This window comes from Meleagris gallopavo, chromosome 15 (assembly GCF_905368555.1).
Source record: "Meleagris gallopavo chromosome 15, MGAL_WU_HG_1.1, whole genome shotgun sequence".
Lineage (NCBI taxonomy): Eukaryota > Metazoa > Chordata > Aves > Galliformes > Phasianidae > Meleagris > Meleagris gallopavo.
In genome coordinates, this window is record NC_139418.1 from 8,827,752 (window position 1) to 8,848,046 (window position 20,295).

The window sequence follows — 20,295 nt, forward strand, 5'->3', positions numbered from 1 at the left end:
TATGGAAATTCCCTGTTATCAATGCGCTGCTGCCTCAAAAACTCAGCATGCAGCTTCTCCCTGAGCTCACTGTGCTGTGTGGATGGCTGCAAAGCCCCCGTGCCCTTTTGACAGTGAAAAGAGGATTTCTTGTGCATGTTTGTTTGTTTGCTTCATTTTTACCTCGCCCTGGTGCCCGCTGGCCCTCCTTCTGCCCTTGTCCTCCTGCTATTTGTTCTGCTGAAGAATTTTGTGTTTAACTGCCTTTGCTGGGTTTAACCACCTGCCCTTAGCAGTTCTCATCTTCAGTGCTGGAGTGGCTGAGTTAGAGCAGCTGGGATGGAGACAGGCAGGAAAACTTAAGGTGCAGCAGGAGAAGCAACAACCAATGTTTCCAACCAGCAAGTTGTATTGTATATGCAGGAAACATTTTTTATTGATTTTTTATGATTTTTATTTCCGTGCCTCACAAATGGTACTTCTGTCATATCTCCACTGCTTCAGGTCAGATGCTCTCCTGCAGCCATCCTTCACAGACCCCTCTGCCCCTCGTTAAAGTTACAATTTTTGGATGGGTTTTGCCCCTTTTGACTCAAAGGAATTCCACACCTCCTCCATCCCAGATCCCACTCCCTCCCTCTGAGCTCCTCCATGCTCACAGCATCCTTTGAACCACATGGAGTCCATCCTCTTCTTCAGCCCACATTGCATCGATTGCTCCCTCCAAGGTTATTTTCATGTTTCTCCTCCTTCCCAAACCCGTGCCTATCACTGCACCCCCTCGTGTCACTGTTTGGTGGAGAAAGCTGACAGCGAGCAGCACGCTCCCCACTGCCTTCTGCTCTGCGGTGCTGTGGGCAGCGGTGGGATTTTTTTCCTTTTCTCTCCCTCCTCAGGGTGCTCTGGGATCATAGGATCCATTCCCTTCCCGAGTTAAGGCAGGGTGCAGTGAGCGCATCGTAAAACCAAGAGCTGTCAGAAAAAATGCTCACGACACACAATTCATGCTCTAGCAATTTTGGCATCTTCTGGAGAACAGCGTTACTCGTTCTCTGGCTGCCAGCATGAGTGCCAGGTGATTTTATAGAGCACTTATCAATTCCAGCCACTTCAGGGCTGGTTTCCAACCGCCTTGGGATGCCTCCGAGCTGCGGATGTGCTTGGGCAGGAGGGAGCTCACATCTGGCTGTGGGATGGGGTCCGGCTCTGATGCATTGGATGCTGTGTGAGGAGGGACCCCAGAGGGGCTTGCGGCTCATTCCAGCAGCCTGTTGGCTTTGGGAAGTGTACTTTTGAGCTCCCTTTGACTAATGCATATAGGTGTTACTTTATAACAGCATTTCGTGCTTTGATCAAAACATGATCAAGCATGAGCGTTTTGCAACTGCCTTTAAATGGGAAGCATTTCATTGTTTGGGGTTTGTAGGGAGAAGAGGTGCTTTCATGATTATTATCAGGGCTGCGTCCCTGCAAGGCCTTCTCATGCTGGTGAAGGCTGAAAAATGCTGTGCAAGAGGCACATGGGGAGAAGCCGGCGACTTGAAAAGGGCAGAGGATGCTGTGGGGAAGGTGTGCCGAGGTCTGGGTTCTGGGAGTTTATCGGTGACAAAAAGCTTTTCTTAGCAGAGGTACAATAAGCTGCGCCATGCAGCCCAAGCAGCACAATGTATTTCATCAGACTTGAGAAAAGAAGCAAGACGGGGGAATTTAGTGTTGCCTCTTCTCCTGGGTAATTTCCCCACCTCGGGGCTTAGTGCAAGGTGCTGACTTGCAAATGACACATCATTACGAACCAGCCCAGAGCTGCAGAGCATCGCTGGGAAAGTGGTCGGAGAGCGGAGGAGCTGCCTCTTGGACCTCGTTCCTCCTGGTGTGGGACCTGTGCTGGGAAGGTTGGTTTAATTCCCACAAGTTGGTTCTTGGATGGTGTGAATAAAGCTGCTGACGGTGACTGAAATGGGATTTGACACTGGAGAACCTGTTAGGCTCAGTTTATGTGGGCCTGGTGGGAAGCTTCAAAGGGCTGTTTTTTAAGCCACTTTTCCTCCGTTTATCATTGATTCAGTATTTTTGAATCTCTGTCACTGTAGTTTTTATGATGAATGAGCAGAAGTTGACAAGGAAGCCACAGAAAATGAAATACAAGAAGAGTCAAGAGCTAATTATGTTACAAATGACACCGACTTGTTTTCCCGATTATGTAAAAACCAAGCATTTGAGAAATGGTCCCAATGAGTTACGCACCAGGTTTCAAGATGGTTTGGCTTCTCTGATAAAATATGGACTATTTGAAAGATTTATAAGGGTTAGAAATCCTGCCGAACGTTTTAGTATTTAGAGCAGCAGGAAACCACTCTGCGATATTTTTAAAGCAGGTATTTACTCAAGTAATTGGTTACTTTTTATGTGGAATGAGAAAACCTGGTGTAGCTATATTGGACTTGACATAAAAGAGAGGTATGTAATTTGTGAGCAAAACAGGGTGGAATGTACACATTGTACCTGAGGAGGTATTTCGAGAAAGACAACTCCTTGAGACAAAAAGCCAAAACAACAGACGAGCTGGGTTGCATGCCAGCATTGTTTATTCCTTGGTTAATCAGCTGTGTAATGAGTGTCCAGAAACAGCCCCTGCTGCCCAGGTAGGTTAAGCTTCAAACTCTGCAAGCTTTGTGGACTTCGTAAAATGGATTACATGGAAGTTGGACGAGAAACATATGTTTCTGAGAACATTTTGGTTCATATAATAATAATAATAATAAAAAAGCAGCAACGTTGGTGCCAACAATTTACTACAGAAATATATGAACCAGATGCCGTTAAACTATAATTCCAAGCAATTTGCCAGAATTATGTATTGATTTTATTCCTGCAGTCAAACTGAAGATCTGCGTGTTTTTTATTACTTGTGGATATAAACAAAAATGTGGTGCGATTACAACTAATATATGGTGGATAATGCCAAGCAGACGTGATTTCTGTGACTACTGCACTAAAGAAAAATGGAAGCTCTGTTGATAATTATGTGCAAAGGGCTCGGCAGAATGTGGCTATTCAAATTGAGGCGTATCAGGCTGCAGTCTGCTTAGTCACCAGATAAGAGCTTTGGCCAAACGCATCTGTTTCTCCCTGTTTCTCACAGTAGTACTTTTTTTTTTTTTCTTCTTAAAAGAATGGGAAAGAGATCTGTAAGACATGCTGAATTACTTACATTCTTTGCTACTATAATACAGGGAAGGGACTAATTCTCTGCTTCTTGTGGGCAATCTCTGACTTGCCAGTTCTTACCCAGATGAGCTGCTTTGTGATGCTTAAAAAGACAGACATTGACGTCAAGCCTGCCATCTTGAAAGGACAGAATGAGTTTTAGGAGGAGTTTTTATGCCATTACATGTCATTCAGGTTATAAAGAGCTCTGGCTGGCACTTCTACAAGCTGAAACAGTCTTTGCCTACTGTCAAGAGGCTCTCAGAAAACCTCAAATAATTTCCTTCAGTGAAGTGGCTGCCTCAGTCATCTGTGGCTTGACGCAGAGAAGTGCTGAATATCCTGTAACACCCATGTCCCCAGGTTGGCATCCAAGGCAGCCAGGAGGAAAACACGCTGGAAACTCAAGGAAAGAGATTTGAGAAGGAGCCTGGATTCAGAGGTGTTTGGTGAAGTCACCCAAGCCAAATAAAGGAAAGAGTAATCTGTAAAAGATTTGCAATTGAGTCTTTGGTTTCATCCAGGCAACTGGCTGCTGGGATGCAGCATCCCGGCTCTTCTGCACAAATTATGTTGATTTTGAGAAAAACTATATATATTTTCTTAATGTAGAGCAAAATGTGTTCTGTGGGTTCCCCATCACAAGACCACCTGGTATAGAAAATATCAAAGTTAATGTGCTTCAATGGGGGCAGGATCCAAACTCAGAGATCAGTGTCCACCTGCAATGCAATATGATTTTGCAGTTTTGAGCCCGCCAAGTCCTGGAGCAGTAGTTGCAGGAGAGAACTGCCACTGCAATGCTAACACCAAAGCCCGGTGCAAACAATTTAGCTAAGTGTCACAGCTGACACATTTATCAGACACACCCAAATTATGTGTGTTTATGATGCAGTTATATGAGGCAGAAGTTAAAGATGAGTGACATTTGCCAGTCCTTGGCAGTGCCAGGTTCTTCCTACGTGTGATGCCTCAGGCTTTCTCCACACATGGAAGACCCAACTTTATCAGAGTCTTGAGGCTTCTTTTCCCCCTTTCTCTTCCCTCCACCTCCTTGTTCCTGGTAATACCCACAGCTAGAAGGAGCCACGAGTGATAGTACCAGGAAGCACTTGAACAGCACTGCATAGCTGCTATCAGAGTGGATACTGACCACATTATTTTGCTCTGGAAGAAACTGTGTTGGTATTCCTGTCCTTCCAGTTCATATTAACCCTACCAACTTGCAGCCAGGCCAAAAAAAATTATGCTATTATCTGTCGTGTTAAGACTATCAGAAACTCAGGTCAGGTAACGGCACTATAACTCTGTGGGGCTCGCCAAGAAGGAAACATGCCAGTGTAATTATAGTGGTAATTATAGCACCGTAGTCACTGCCCACAAAGTACAACTCTGCAGAGTACAATGATTCCAGAATCAGAGTCTAAACAATCTAATGCTCTTCAATTTCCCTGCCTGCCAATCCTGGCTCTTAGTCTGATTGACCTCAGATTGAAAGCAGATCCGCCTCTCCCGTGAATGGCCGTACGGATGCCAGGAACACAAACTGAATGGATGCTCTGCCTGCCTCACTGAAGCTTTTTCCCCACTGACCAGCAGCTGATGCTGAAGCTAAGGGCCAGTTTTTGCTTTCATGCTGTACGTGACAAATTAAATGCATCTCTGCAGAGCGAGTGAGAGCTTATAGCAGACATACACCTCTACAGCTCCACTGTGGGCTGCCATTGGCTTTGCATAATGAACTTTCTGCTCTCCCCTCAGCTTGGAGTTCTCAGCACAGTTCAAACAAGAACCAACCCATTGCTTGATAGCCATTCCCATGGCCCAACAACATGACTCTAGGAAGGTGGGATCTCTCGTTTCACTCGTATGGGATCCAGGTAGATGCTCTGACACACAGCAGTAAACTTTGAGATAATGTGTATGATGGTCCCCTTGGGACCTACATGACATATGGATTTGTATTCTTCCTATGGAATAAGAACTATTGTAGATTGAAGTCCACATTAAAATAAATAAGCTGCTTGGGGAATAATTATTTGCTGAGCCTGTGCAGCTGAGACTAAGAACATTCCCCAGATCTTACCAGATCTGAGCAGGACTTGCAGAGAGCCCATAGTAAAACCAGGGCTCCTGCAGTGAGCAGCCGTAGAGCTGAGGCTGTGCCTGTGGGTGCTGGAGGAACTTACTGGTACGGGAGCGGTCAATTTTCCAGGTACCAAGGGAACAGATCCCGTCCTTTTGGGATGGGACTGGAGAACTGAAGCTAACATCTATTTTCAAAGCAACTTTGATTATTTGAGTTTTTATTGTGTTCAATGAAGGATTAGATTTTGCTTTCTGTAGAAGCCTTTTATTTTGCTGTGCTGTGGTGGTGGGAGCTCTGTGCTGTTGTTTGTACACTGCCATGTGCTCCAGGTGTGCTGTGCAGTGTTCTACAAGCACACACACCTGCTTCCAGTGGGATCTGATGCCAGCAAAAGCATTATTCAAAGAGATAGGTAATTACTTAAGACTTTATCTAATGTTATAGAAGGAGCAATGGACTACTTGAACCAGTTTAGTATTCATACTCATACATGGTTCAGAGATAAATAAAAGGCTATAATTCTTTTGAGGGATTCCACTGACATAATAAACCACGAGAGCTCAGCTAGTCAGCAGAAAGCAAAGACTGGATTATAGCTAGGCTTGTCAGCATGGGACCATACATGGCAGTATCTCATGTCTGCAAAGAAAGTATTTCAAAAGGTTTTTTCTTCATATTCTAAATTACTTTAAATCCATACACCAAAGTGGAAGACTTGCTGGATGTATTTTCTATAGGAGAACCCTAAGAGATAATCCTTGCTTTCTTCTGTACTCTTGTCTAATCAGGTTTTATTCTGGAAATGTGTTCACGAAGGGAATTGAGTTCTTTCACCCATTGAACCATAAATGTACCACTGTAGCTGCAGGTCTGCTGGTGTGTGTGTGTCCCCAGGTAGCTCCTCTCCCACCCAAGAGTTTTGCCTGCCTGTGGATGCAGACTGGAACCTAGCATTATTTAAATGCACTCTGTATATGTACTGGGTAGATTGATTCTGTGTCTGTTTCGGCTACACCTGTTTTCATAGCTGGTAGAGGGTCCCATGTGCCAAATGTGCTTTGACTTTGGGTTGATGTCATCTTCATTTGTAAGTAGTTAGAGACCGTTTCAGAAGAAGAGACGTGTTTATATAAATATTTATATAATTTTTTGGGGATTGCCTCAGGAAACCAAGTCAACGACTGAGGAAATAAATAGGCATGGAAAAAATCATAAGGGTATTGTTTAAGAGCAGATTGTAATCAGATGATAATAACAAGCAGAATGAATAAATTTGAGAGACGGAATTGACATGACGGATACTAGCTTTAATACCATGTACTAAGCTTTCAGTACATCTTGTTTTAGGATTCATATTTCTTGAAAATCCACAGGAAATAAATTGGACTCTGGGTAAATGGCTCAGCCAGAGCTGACTGGAGGCTGGAATGTGCAGAACGAGACCACAAACAGCATGTCCATGCTGTCTCCCAGCACTCCTCTTTTCTCTGCCTTTTAAAAACTCTGTGTTTAGTCAAGTTTGTGTTCTGATAATTCATGCACATTGGATGAGGTAAATGCTGTCTCTTCTCTTACGTCTTCTTTCACCAGCAGCTTTATTGGGCACCCTGCAAGCATCTGCCAAGCCCCATCCATGTGTTTGTGTAACAGCCTGAGCTGGAAGGTGGGCTCAGTTCTCCCAGCCTCCTGTGATACATGAGGAGTTTTGTCCCAGGTGGAAAACTGCCTTCAATATGGCATTGCTGTGGAGCAGACCCTGCTCCGGAGGGGCAGAGGACACAGGTCCTGGTGACATGTGGCTGGTGACACAGCTCCTTCTCAACTTGTCTCACCTTGGGTTGGGGGATTTGATGGAGAATGGGCACAGCAGTGTTAACTCTGACTGCCTGTAGCTGCCAGAATCTTTTTGGGAAACTGTTTGCAGGGCACAGTTTAGAACAGACTCGAGGCTGGTATAAATTGCTCTGAGGTCAGCCTCAGCTTGCATGGCACGAGGAGTAGATTGCCAGAAGGTTTTTCAATAATAACAAAAACCATCCTAACTAGTGACACAGTAATACTCATTTAGATGATTTATGGGAACACTGTACGTAATGATTCCAGCGTATACAAGCAGGACTGAACTTCTTTATAGCCTCCTGAATAGAGGCAGCCATGTAATGCACACAGGAGCTTAGTACTTGTAGGAATATCCAGCACTGCCTGTGGCTGGAAAAGCTGTTTACATCCATAATTTCAACTGGTCTCATTAGGATTTCTTGAAAACAGTGAGGAGATTTCACTGATCTCGAAACTAGGAGACCAAGTAGCCTGCAGTCTACACTGTGTTTCCATGTTCATCTGCACACTTGGGTAGGGTAGTCAGGCATGGGGACGGGATGTTGTTTGTATTTGGTTTGATTATCAGTGAGTATAGAGTTCGTATTGTCTTGGCTGGGCCCCTCATTGTGGGCAGACTGTCTGACTGCAGTGGGTTGTGTCCTGAGATCATACCAGCAATTCTTCATCCACAGCCAGTCTCCCACTAGAGAGCTGTTGGAACACACTGGGGTATTTCCAAATTCTTTTCTGCATCTGTTGGGAGGGTTACGGAGTTCCCTCAGCATTTGCCTTTCTTTCAATGAACGTGTGTGGCAGTCTTGATGTACTAAATGGGCCAAAATCTTTGTTTTTGCATTCGCAAAAATAGGCTGTCCAGTTCCTTCACTGCTGGGTAAGGTTTGTTAGGTACAGAAGCCACAGTGTACCCACACCAGAGTGCTCCTTACACAGTGCAATTCAGGGCACCCTCGGAGATGAATGGGTATACATGTCTATATATACTGTGTGTGTATACATTCCTCACCGTGTGCCTGGAAAGCAGCATTCAGGACAGATGTCCTCAGCTGGCTAAAGAGCAGCAAGAATAGATTCCGACTGGCCTTGTGACAGTGTTATGCAAGAACAGGGAGCCTGACTGTGTTTTGTGCATCAATAGACCTAACAAAAGAAACTCCAGAGGCCCAATGCAGCACAGAAAAGGAAAAAAAACAGATACACTCTTCTGAATAGACCGTCAAGGACTCACCAGTAACCATAGCCTCCTGTTTAGTAGTTGAATGTTGATTTTACTCTCAAAAACTGTGCAAATCCCTTGAGTTGTTCAAGCAATGCTCCCTGAGAACCTCAACTGGTTCAAATGCTCACTGTCTTCAGGGTGTTTTGGGGGAGATGACATGGATCAGTGACTTGAGATCTGCTTGGTTTTGGTGTTCTTTTAGGTAACTAATCGTCCAAATTGCATTGAGTATTCTTTTTTTCCCAGTGAAAATCCCAATTAATTAGCTGACATAACAGATCTGTGTCACTTCAGTGAAGTTTTAAGCAGATATGTATGATTTCCCTGAGCCTACTAGCAGCTGCATCACCTTAGTGTGCCAAAGTATGTCTCCTAAAATAACCAGATGATTAAATGTCCCACCTGGGGGACACAGTTTCTCTCAAATTGGTGTCTGCTCCCTGCAAATTTACACTTTATCTCACTGAAATGATTTGGATTCCTTTACTCTCCTACCAAATGTTCCACTGTGTTTTAAGGAAATAAATAACATCTAAGTGAAGATACTTGCACTTCTCAAGTTTTGGGTTTCATTTAACATCCTCTGACATCACTCTTGAATGCTTATGGGTTTGAATGATATGCAACAGATTAGGGTACCATTCATTGTTTCACTGCTGATGGTATTACAGGCACCCTATCTCAACTCCAACATATTCCACTCTTGGTATTCTGTCCTGCTTGTTTGCTGCATGGAGACAATAGCAGATTTATCTGTAAATGAAGGTCTCAATAGCTGATGCATTGGCTAGGTCTCCCATGGCATTCCTTACTGCTGCAGCTGGGTCTGCTGAGGGAAATTTAGGTGGCTGCCTCTGGCTGTGCTCCAGGACGTGGCTTTGTTTCTCTTTCATTCCCATCTGACCAGTGTTTTGATGACAGAACTCTTGGAGAACTCTCAGTTTTAAGTACGGTTTGGTGTTGCGTGAAGGGTAGGTCCTGGGTCTTCGTTCCTGGAAAATGGGCTGATGGTCCTTCTCATCTCATTCTTTCTCCCCTGCTGTCACATTTGCCAGCCTTTGGTTCACCGAGCTACTTCAGGGCCAGCCTCTCCCCTTGTGACACCAGGTACACTGAACTCTGTCCTGGTGATGTGTTTTCACCAGCCACTCATTTCATCCTCCTGCAGAACGTGCTCTTTGGGCCAGCAAAGACTGCTCCAGCTCTGGGAGCTGATTCCCACCAGCCAGTCAAAACAGTGTCAGTGCAGGAAGAATCCATTGGGACACTGCTGTGTCACGGGGTGGTTTCACCACCATTTTTCACACTCTGCATGGAGAACTGCTCATCTCTGTTCAACCAACTGTTGCCTCCCAGATCCAGCACTCGATTTATTCCTATCCACTGGAGATGTATGAAAAATGCCCATGGGAAAACGTGTTAGCACAGTTAGCAGACAGATGAGCTTGCTCTAGAACAGCACCTCACTCTGTTAGAGTTCACAGTGGTAAAATAACAGCTGAAGTGGAGGCCTCTCAAGACCCAACAGCACCAGAGATAGCGATTGCTTTCTTAAAAGTCCATTCATATTGTAAAGGTGGGTTTCACTAAGAATTGGGTTTCTCTTGCAATCTGATGTAGCTGACAATTAGTTTGGTTTGCTGTGTACTGCAGCACCACATGTTTTCTGGGACTCAGAACTGGTTCTGATCAGCAACGTGGCTTTCAAGCTGCCAGCATCATACCTTTAGTGGTGGTGGTGTGGCCAGGATTTTATGTGGGCTGCTGATGGTGACACTGCTGTTTCAGCAACTTCTGTTTTTCCTTATGTGGTTTCCGTACACTTGGGCAATGCTGTCACTGGTGACCTTTGCCTCTGTTCTTCTTAAAAATGTCATCTGGCCTCAAACCCTCGTGGGAAACAGACGGTCTCCTCTGAGCCATAGGACACCCACCACAAGCTCTCACTTGGGCCACCTCCAGTTTTCAGCCAGATCAGTAACAGCCCTTTTTTGAAAGGCTTTATTCTGTGGAGATGATACGAATGGAAATTACATACAGATGGGAATTAACAGCTGGTGCTTTAACAAGATCCCTATTCCTGCTTTCCTGGGGAATTCTGTCTCCTCTAGGTTCATTCAAGACCTTCTTTTTTATCATTGGCATAGGTTTGGAAGTTCCTTCATTCAGTTGTTTGTGACCTGACTTTTCAATAAAGCTTTTTCTTGTAAGAAAAGTATCTTTTCATGTCATGAGTTTTGCACTCAGCTCAGTGCCAGCTGCTTCCCAAACCCACTGCCTGACTGAAGTGCTCCACCAAGCCCTACCAAAGCAGTCTCCTCACTGTGCATTATGTGCCAGGTCCATCTCATGCCACTTCCTAGCATTTCCAGAGGTTTTAATCAAAGCTATCTACAAAACTGGAGTCTGTGCAGGGGACAACGACAGCAACAAAAAGACTTACTAACAGCTATTGCTACAGCACTTTGGTTTAAGGACCTAAAATCCGCCATATATACCGCAGTGACTTCTCAGCAGCCTCCAATCTGCACGGAGGAGCAGTCTCAGCTCTGATGTGCTCTGGTACCTTCCTGTCTATCTGCACCCTCGTGCATCCCCTCACCACAGAGGATCTCCTTCCCAGCCGGAAGGCCCTTCCAGCTGTGCTGACACTTGCTGGTAAGCTTGCCTGCAGATATTTCACAATTCCAGCAGGCAGGACTTTACTCTCAACTCCTGCTTAAAGTGCAGGCTGAAATCCTGAACTTGGCCCTTTCAGAAGAGTAATTTCTTTCCTCCACGGGTGCACTGAGAGGAATGTGTGCTCCCCATTTCGCCACGTAAATCAGGCAGCTTGCTGTGAGTTTCAGCTCAAACATACATTGATTGTGTTCTCTGTCGGGAAATAAAGAATAAAAATGTCCTTCACAAAACATTTTCACCTTCGTGGAAGAGCTTGCTTTTGCATTGATTTAAGTGTTGGTGTTAAGGTTATGATGTTGGGCAAAGTCTGAGGATGGGTGATGGTGTTACGTGGCCGATCCTAATGGACCAGCTGATCCTAATCACCAACTAAGTGGCTGTTGCTTCCTTATCATCTTTTCCAACCATGTTCCTTTGAAGACACCGTCTGAGACAGGAGATGGGAGACCTTCAGGGAAACTTGAGCCGTTGCATGCATGGGCTGTGTTCTCAGGGCAACTTCAAGTGTTGTTGGAGTACTGCACTGGGTGGAAAACTGAGAAAGAATCACAGAATCACAGAATTGTAGGGGTTGGAAGGGACCTCTAGAGATCATTGAGACCAACCCCCCTGCCAAAGCAGGTTCCCTACACCAGGTCGCACAGGTAGGCGTCCAGGCGAGACTTGAATATCTCCAGAGAAGGAGACTCCACAACCTCCCTGGGCAGCCTGTTCCAGTGCTCCGTCACCTCACCGTGAAGAAGTTCTTACGCACATTCGTGCGAAACTTCCTGTGCTGCAGCTTATGTCCGTTTCCCCTCATCCTGTCTCCACGTACCACTGAAAAGAGACTGGCCTCACCGCTATGGCCGCCACACCTCAGATATTTATGAACCTGGATCAGGTCCCCTCTCAGTTGTCTTTTCTCAAGGCTAAACAGACCCAGTTCACTTAGCCTTTCTTCATAGGGAAGATGCTCCAGGCCCTTCACCATCTTTGTGGCCCTCCGCTGGACTCTTTCCAAGAGATCCCTGTCTTTTTTGTACTGGGGAGCCCAGAACTGGACACAGTACTCCAGATGAGGCCTTACCAGGGCAGAGTAGAGGGGGAGGATCACCTCTCTCGACCTGCTGGACACGCTCTTCTTAATGCACCCCAGAATGCCATTGGCCTTTTTGGCCACGAGGGCACACTGCTGGCTGATGGCCAACCTGTTGTCCACCAGGACGCCCAGGTCCCTCTCTGCAGAGCTCCTCTCCAGCAGCTCATCCCCCAGCTTTTATTGGTGCATGCAATTATTCCTCCCTAGGTGTAAGACCCTACACTTGCTTTTGTTGAACCTCATCCGGTTTCTTACTGCAAAGAGATGCAACACAGCAAGCATCTGCTGAGGGAAATGTCCTGGAGAGGGTCAGAGTGTTCCTGCTTACTGCACCCACACCTGGGGCAGTCCCCAGGGTTCTTTCAGACCTCACTGGCACCTGCACCTTGTCTGTTCTGTCTCTGCCTTGTCAGCCTTGAGATCGTATTTTTTTCTAGACTAACAGGGAAAAACACAAATTTCTTTTTGATCTTGAAGCCCTGGTTTCACAAAAGGGGAAAATTATTTTGGATTTTGGCTCTTGTTTGTGTCCCTGAGTGCAGATTTCCAAGATCAGGGTCTCCTGAATCATAGAATCTTAGAATCACAGTATCATAGAATGGCTTGGTTTGGAAGGGATCTCAAGGATCATCATGCTCTGACCCTTGCCCACTCTTTCATTTCAGTCTCCAGCCCAGCAGGGATCACTGCTATCATGATTAATAATAAGTTTTTCTCATTATTTTTTACTTACTTTATTTTAAACAGTGGTTTTGGATATTTTGGTGCATAATTTGCACAAGGATATTGCTGTTTTAAGCTTGATTTTTCAGTGGAGATAGGTTTTAATGAGGTGTTAGTATTGTGATGGTAAAAGAACAGTATGTTTTCATCCATGATGTTCCTTCCCTGGGCAGATCAATCCCAATGAACTCTTACTCAGCAAATGATTGAGTCTTACCAAACATTTGCTCAGAAAATACATTCTGTGGTTAGGCATATGGCATGTTTGCTGATACAAACACACTTCAACAGTACATGCTGGGAGCAGGCCTGTGATTTATGATCGTGGGGTTGATTGCAAAACAAGGGTTTGTTGCTTCTTTATTTTAAAATGTATTGTGTGTAGCATAAGCGTAAAAATTAAATCATGCCTTAGAAGTGGATGGAATTGAAGAAGAAAAGACAAAAATGATTTAGATTTCAGTTCTGTGAACCTCAACAATGTCCATTTGAGTGCTTTGTGCCAAAAAACCAAATCCAAGTGTGTTTAAAAGAAGCAGGAGAAGAATCAGTCTTGCATGAGGTTCTGCCAAAGCCTCAAGTGGATGCAGACACTGATGTCAGAAGAGAACTGCTGTGATTGTCTTGTTTCCTACGTGATTGACAATATGTGTGACCAAATCCCCGTGCCCAGTACAACTCAGTTGGAGTTTTTCCATTGGCTTCAATGCGAATTGGCTTAAATCTGATGTCTGTGTAATGTGTTAATGTGTTAACTGTGTCAAAAAGCTTTGTGACACCATTGACTATTGTACAGTTGATGATCTATTGGTAGATAACTGTATCTGAATAGGGCAGACGACCACAGGAATTTCTCTCAATGTCTGTTGCATTGTTATTAAAGACACAACTATCATATGGTTCTGACAGTGCAATTTCAGTTTAAAAACAGTAGATTTTCCAAGAAGTTAACTTTTGGGTTTCCACCTAATCACCAGCCCAATGAAGTGCTGTTAGACAGTACTGAGAACAATTTGCTTTTGACTGGATAATAATTATTTCTAACCATCACATCATTTGGTGTTATTATTTTTGGTCAAGAATGAAAAAAAAATCTCTGGTTTCTGTCCAAGCAGTAGATAAAAAAGTATCATAGCAGGACATATGGGAGGAAAGTCCTTTGTGGCTCCCTGACATTCCTGTAATCAAGGGGCACCTAAGAGGCACCTAAGCACCTAAATTGTAGGTTTTAGTATTTAACTGGTATTAAATTGTGAATCTGTTCAGCATTAGCTTTTGTTCTTGGTACTTCTGCAAAAGAGTAGCCTCAGTCAGGTCTGTCTTATCATTCCAGCACATTTTTAGAACAAACAGTGCCTGTATGTTCTAAAATGAAGCAATGCTTCACCCTTCATCTGTGTTGATTGAGTCTGGAACCTGAGCACTTTCCTTTCTCACTGCAAAGCAAAGCATTTTTTTTTCTTTTTCTTTTTCTCTCTCTCTCTTTTCTTTTCTTTTTTTTTTTTCCTGTTGTTGGTGATGAACTTTCACTGCTCACACATTTTGTTCTGTAATGTCAGAGCTCTTTGTTTTCAACAGTTACAGCCCCTTAAACTCCTAGTAGTGACCATGGCTGAACCCTGAGGTCTTTTCTTAGGCTTGACTCTCCCCCTTGATCACACTGTGCTCCAGTTGATTTAAATGGCAGTTTTAATTGAGGAAGAGGAGGAAAGTCAGGATTTGGTGCAGTATGTTCTGTGAAAAGATAGTCACCCATAACCTATATTGCCTTGACTTGGCAGTATTGTTTTATTTTGCGTATCTGACAATCTCCCTTTCACTGCTTACGTAAGAAAATCGTTTGTACTGTCAACAGCTCCGTTTAACCTTTAATAATAAAATTAGTAACTAATACCAAGAGGTCCGAGTCCTGAGGCCCATTTTTGGGTAATGTTTCCATTGAAGCCAGTGATAGTTTTGGCAGGAGCAGCTCTGGGTAAGCCCCATATAGTGAACTCAGAATTTACTCCAACAAGTTTTTCAGTAGCCTCTGTTTCTGCTCTACAAAGAGCAACCAGGGCTATGGTGGCAGAGAGAAGAGCATTAGAGGAATGTTGTTGTTTTTTTCCATTTAATGACTTTATTGGACAAGATGTCTGATGATACCAGGTTTTTCTAATTCTCATTTTTATAAGCTATCTAATGTGCAGAAACGCCAGTTCTGGGCATATGTTCCTGTCCCTGGAGTCTTGTTCAGACATTAGAGAAACATTTTCTAACTCAAAAGATAAACACTTCTGCTAGAGTTCAGGGACGGAAATTGTTTTCATCGCAGCAGGTGTTGCCTATTAGTTCTACTAGAACTAAAACCCTAAGCTGGGCTTTAAGTGAGATGCATAATCAAGCTCTTACATCATTGTGAGATGTACCGTACTTGAACCTTTTGCTTGCTGAGACTGTATTTCCTCCAAGAAACATCCTGTTTTGCAATCCCCCAAATTCCCCATGTGCCATACAGCTTTAGGGATTTCATCACCTCCTGGGCACACAGGCTGTGCTTTCTGCAAAAGACCCATAGGGAGGGAGAGAGAGAAATCCAGACAAGTCAGAGGTTTCCGTATTTCCTGGTGGGACCATGTGATCCCTGAAAGATAGCTTTATTTTTATTTCACACCCTTTTTCTTTGCTTCATGCTGTTTCCATTCAAGGTCTGGGTCTGCCAAGCAGGCTGCTGGAGACTGCTGGTTGCATCATGTTGAGGAGATTATGCTCTGTTCGCTCCTGCTCAGGTCCTATCTTTATTTTAATGGCCTTTCTGCTCCATTTCTGTTCTTCACCTTGCTGTCTCTCCTGCAATAAACAAAATGTTTAGACCAATAGAAGACATTGCTCTTTGTAGCTTCAGTTCTTTATCTCAAGCTTTTGTCTGAGTTTACTGCTAAAGGCAGGGGATTTATTTACAAGCCCCACCTTTGTATTTGTAGACAAAATATTTCTTCCTAGTTCTTCTAATTTTGCAACTTGTCTGTAAGTCTTATTTCTTTTGGACCTAATTTTACTCACCTGAATTCACTGGGGTTGTTAGTCTGGGTTTATAAAAGTGAAGCAGATCTAACGGGTGCCTTGAGCAGCTTCACCTTTATCCCTTGTCTGCAAACCCTCTGCCTTGTGGTTCTCACTTGACTTGGCCTTGTATTTGCCTGAGGAACCTGGTTGTTGCTGACCCTATTTGTGGCCATCAGATCTGCTTAGCTCTTGCCCAGGCATGGGGGGCTCGGATAGGGGTCACTCTTGGTCCTGTTGCTCTTGAAGAGCAGCCAGCTGTGGAAGGGCTGTGGAAAGCAAGAGCTGGCTTATACTCACTGAAAACACTTTCAAGACTGTCTCACCCTAAGCACTGCTCACATGTTATGCTTTGTGCAACTGACCTGGGTCATGGTTTGTAATCTGTTTACAGCTCTGTTGCCTTCTCATGGATTTTAGCCCAGCTGCAGCACTCATAGATTAGCAATGATATTCCATTATTTCTGTGGTCAATGATATTGGTCCATCTAACAGATAAACAGAAGGGAGTTGAATCTATGTTATTTTTTTCCCTTTACAGTAAAAGAAGCGTATGATGACAGCCACTGGTTCCCTGTATTAATCAGTGTTTAGTCACCTATGAAAGTGCTGTTATAATGACAGTAAACTCTTGGGGCCGTGTCCTTGTTCTAGAGCCAACATCCCCCATTAATGTGTCTTACAAATGATGTGCGGAGTGTAGAAGGAAGCAAAAAGAAAAATCATGTGTGCCCTGTACAAATGATATTTCAGTGATACAGCAAATTGTGCTGCGTTGCAGGATAATGTATGCATAGGAGAGAATCCCAGTCTTTGAGAATGGGGTTCTAAAGCAGCCCAGAGAAGCACTTTTTCCTCATCCCACTAGAGGGTGGGTGCAGTTTGGACAAAGCAAAGCTTTGGCTGGCTGAGCTCTGCCTACTTGGCAAGGCTCACAATAGGAGTGTGAGCATCAGTTTATCACCTAACAAGGATGATGGGGCTGCCAGAGCTGGCAGTTGGTACTGCAGAGAATATTTAGCTCGGGGATGGATGCAAGTATTTTCCCTCAGTAGTTCAAGCTCTTCAATCAGAAGTGATTGCCGTATTAATTTGATATAAATTGAGTAAGGCAAATGTTTTGTAGTCACTCAAAACAAAAATGTCACTACATATTTTTTTTCTTTTCCCCCTAAGGATTTAGAAGTTCATCATGTTGGCGTGCTCTACCAACCTCACAAGCACAGCCAATAAGAGTAATTCGTTCAAAGAGACAGGTAAAATAGAAGACAGAATAGGCTAGACTGTGTTGTCTTTTGATTTAATATATAAGAAATCATTCTTTTTGTGACAAAAGGTGACATGCAGTAAAGCAGTCCCCTCATCACAGTCTCCACTCTGGAAATGAAACAGTTCATGCAGAAAACAAATGGCTGTAGTTTAGAAAGAATGATTCATTGTACAGCAATCAGTATAATCTGAGATGACTTCCCTAAACTCTACTTCTGATAAGGGCCAAAAGATATTGTTTCAGTTATCTTTTTTTTTTTTTTGTATTTGTATTTGTAGGAACTGAGAATACAATGCTGGCTCAGGGAAGAGCTAAGTATTTTTTAGCTGACCTTTAAACGTCTAGATTAATGTGGGATAAGGGTAGAAAAGAATAAAAGCTTATAAAAATTGGGGGGAAGAGAATCCCTAAAGAGATCAATTTGACCAACGTTAATTTGGTAAGGCAAGGAAAAGGATTACAGGTCTGTGATGTTGGGAATGGGCTGAGAAAGAATGCTATAAAATTTCTGCTGTAAGTGAAGGCATGAATGCTATTAAGATAAATGCCCCTTTTGACACAAAGTTGAACTCCCTTGTAGAGTCCCATCTTGCAGATTGTAGTAAGCAGTCACAGATTTGTCTTCTAGAGACAAAGAGTTGCAATTATATTAACTAAGCTAAAAATGAAAAGGAAGAGGAGAAGAAATGACAAGCCTTTGACTTTGACATATGATAGACCATCATTTTCTATCATAAAGAAATAGAACTGGAATAACAAAGTATAATACAACACAGTTGCATATAATAGTAGCATAGGTCTGTGCTAGGTCAGGGGGAGAATATTGCACAACCGACCCAGGTGCCTTGCAGGCTTTGTAAATCCATTTTTAATCATCTATTAAAGCATCAGTGTTGGCCCATGCTGGAGACAGAAGACAAGGGGAAGATGGATCACTGAGTCTATTCTGGCATAATAGTTCCTATGTTTTGTTCCATAGAAGGGGTTGTGATCAACAAAAGCACTGCCAACTTGGTTCACTTGCCAGTTTATGAGCAATAGGATTGTTTTGCAGGTTTATGCAGCCCTAGTTATTTCTACTGTTACAGAAATGTGACATTGGCTGACAGCTCTGTGGGATCTCACATATGGAGACTTCACTCCACAGGGATGGGAGAAACTGGGCAAATTGCATTGGGTTTTCCACATATGGGGCCAATTCATGCCTGATGAACCCCCTGTGGAAGATGCTGGCACTGCACCAGCCAAGAGGCTGTTTGTCATGATTAAAACCTTTGAATTTTTCCCCCTAATGGGGGACCATGCTGAGTTTCAGTGTGTACTGCTCTGCTGCTGCCTGTTTCTGTTGTTGCTAGATCTTCTGTAGTTGTTCCCTTTTGTTTAAAAGGAGAGCAGTGAACTAAGCTGGTGGTTGAATCTGCAAATGTGGTCTAGTTGGATTATAAAAATTTTTGACACTCTTTGTCACCTTCAACATGTGATGTGAATGGGTGTGAGAATAGGCAATATGGATAAAGAAGAATTGGGTGATGGAAATGAGACCAGAGTGGTGGAAAGCAGAAGAGATAAAAATACCATGCTGATTTATTGAAGGACAGCCCCAATCCATCGTACATCCAAGTGGTATGGAAGATATGGAAGTACTGTAGCAGTGCTACACGTGCCCAGAGAAGATAAAGCCTTAAGAATGTGATTAGGAATGGAGAGGAAAGGAACATGGTGGGATTTATGGAGCTGGGGAGGTACTGGGTTAAAAGATCTATAGGGGGGAAATTTCTCCGTGCTCTGTAGTGCTAGACCTGTGTGCTGTTGTAGTGGAAATGCTAAGTCAGGGCCTGAACCATTGACTGAGCAACTGGTGGGAAGGCAGGGCCAACCCAGGGGAGCTCAGGTGCAATGTACCTGAGTGACTGGAAGGGGTGGAGCCAGGATCCACCCCTTCCCAGACCTCATTTAAGTGTTGGCAGTGGGTGCAAGGCTTTCTTGCTGAAGATCCCTGCCTACTTGAGGTTTTCCCAAGGTGAGTGGTTTTTCCTCTTTTGTTTCTGTGTCTGTAGCTGCTGTATTGGTGCTTGTTCTCATTTGGTGCAGCCTAGGATTGTGCTACTTCTCTATTATTGCTGTATTTTCCATCATATTATAGTATTACAGTTGTGCAAGGCTAAGCTTGGCTGGTGGAGTTAATGGGCCACGCTTGAAATATGTTAGAAAAGGTGATGAGGGTACAGACAGGAAGACACAACTGTTGCACTGCTTTTTTTTTTTTTTTCCATCTCTTCATGGACATACTATAGAAAGTTAAGAAGCGAAGATGCAAGTGTGAGTGATTTAGTAAAACCAACCTCAAGTCTATTTCTATACGTAATCTTTCAGAGTGTGATATGGGACTCACTTCCACTGCTCACAGTGCCCTGTGAAGGAGGGGGCCGGAAGAAGAAAAGTAAAAACACAAGAGAAACATATGAAGTCTGAAAAAAGTAGCAAGGCTTTAGTCTTGTCTAAATTAAGATGCTGCAGCTGAAAGGGTAAAGAATTACCTGGCAAGTGGGAAAAGATTAACATTATTATTTCTCAAAGAGCTGGCAGTAATACAGGCTACCAGGAAAGGCAGAGGCAGCCACACTAAGACTGATGTGGGTAATGGAAGGAGAGTCAGTCAGGATAGCGAGAGGACTGGAGCCTTTGCAGGAGGTGGGGGACGTGCCAAATCAATGATGCCCATCTATAACTTCACTGTCTCTTTCAACACTTGCTCATTTTTTTTTCATATGCTGCTAACTGTGGACAGTGGAAGCAACACTTAAAAAAAGGACATAGTAAATGTGGTCCCTAAGCTGTTGCTGTGTTGCTAAGCCGTCTCCATCCAGTGCCTGGCTTAAAGCAGACTATTCTTCCAGTTTATTAGCTGGACAGAAACAGCGTGAAGATAAGTCAAGCAGATCAGATAATCTATCCTCCAAGGTGTCATGCAGAAGTGCTTACATTCTAGCAAATTACATTTTGTGGTAGTTGGTCTTGCCTGTATGCTTAAGAACTTGAGCTCATGTAAGATCTGCTTTAAATCAAGTTGTTAGCATGGTTATTGTGTATGAATGAGCACAGCAGGTCAGAGAAAACACAAGTGTGTGAACCTTGAAATGCCAGAGCAAACACTGATTTCTGTA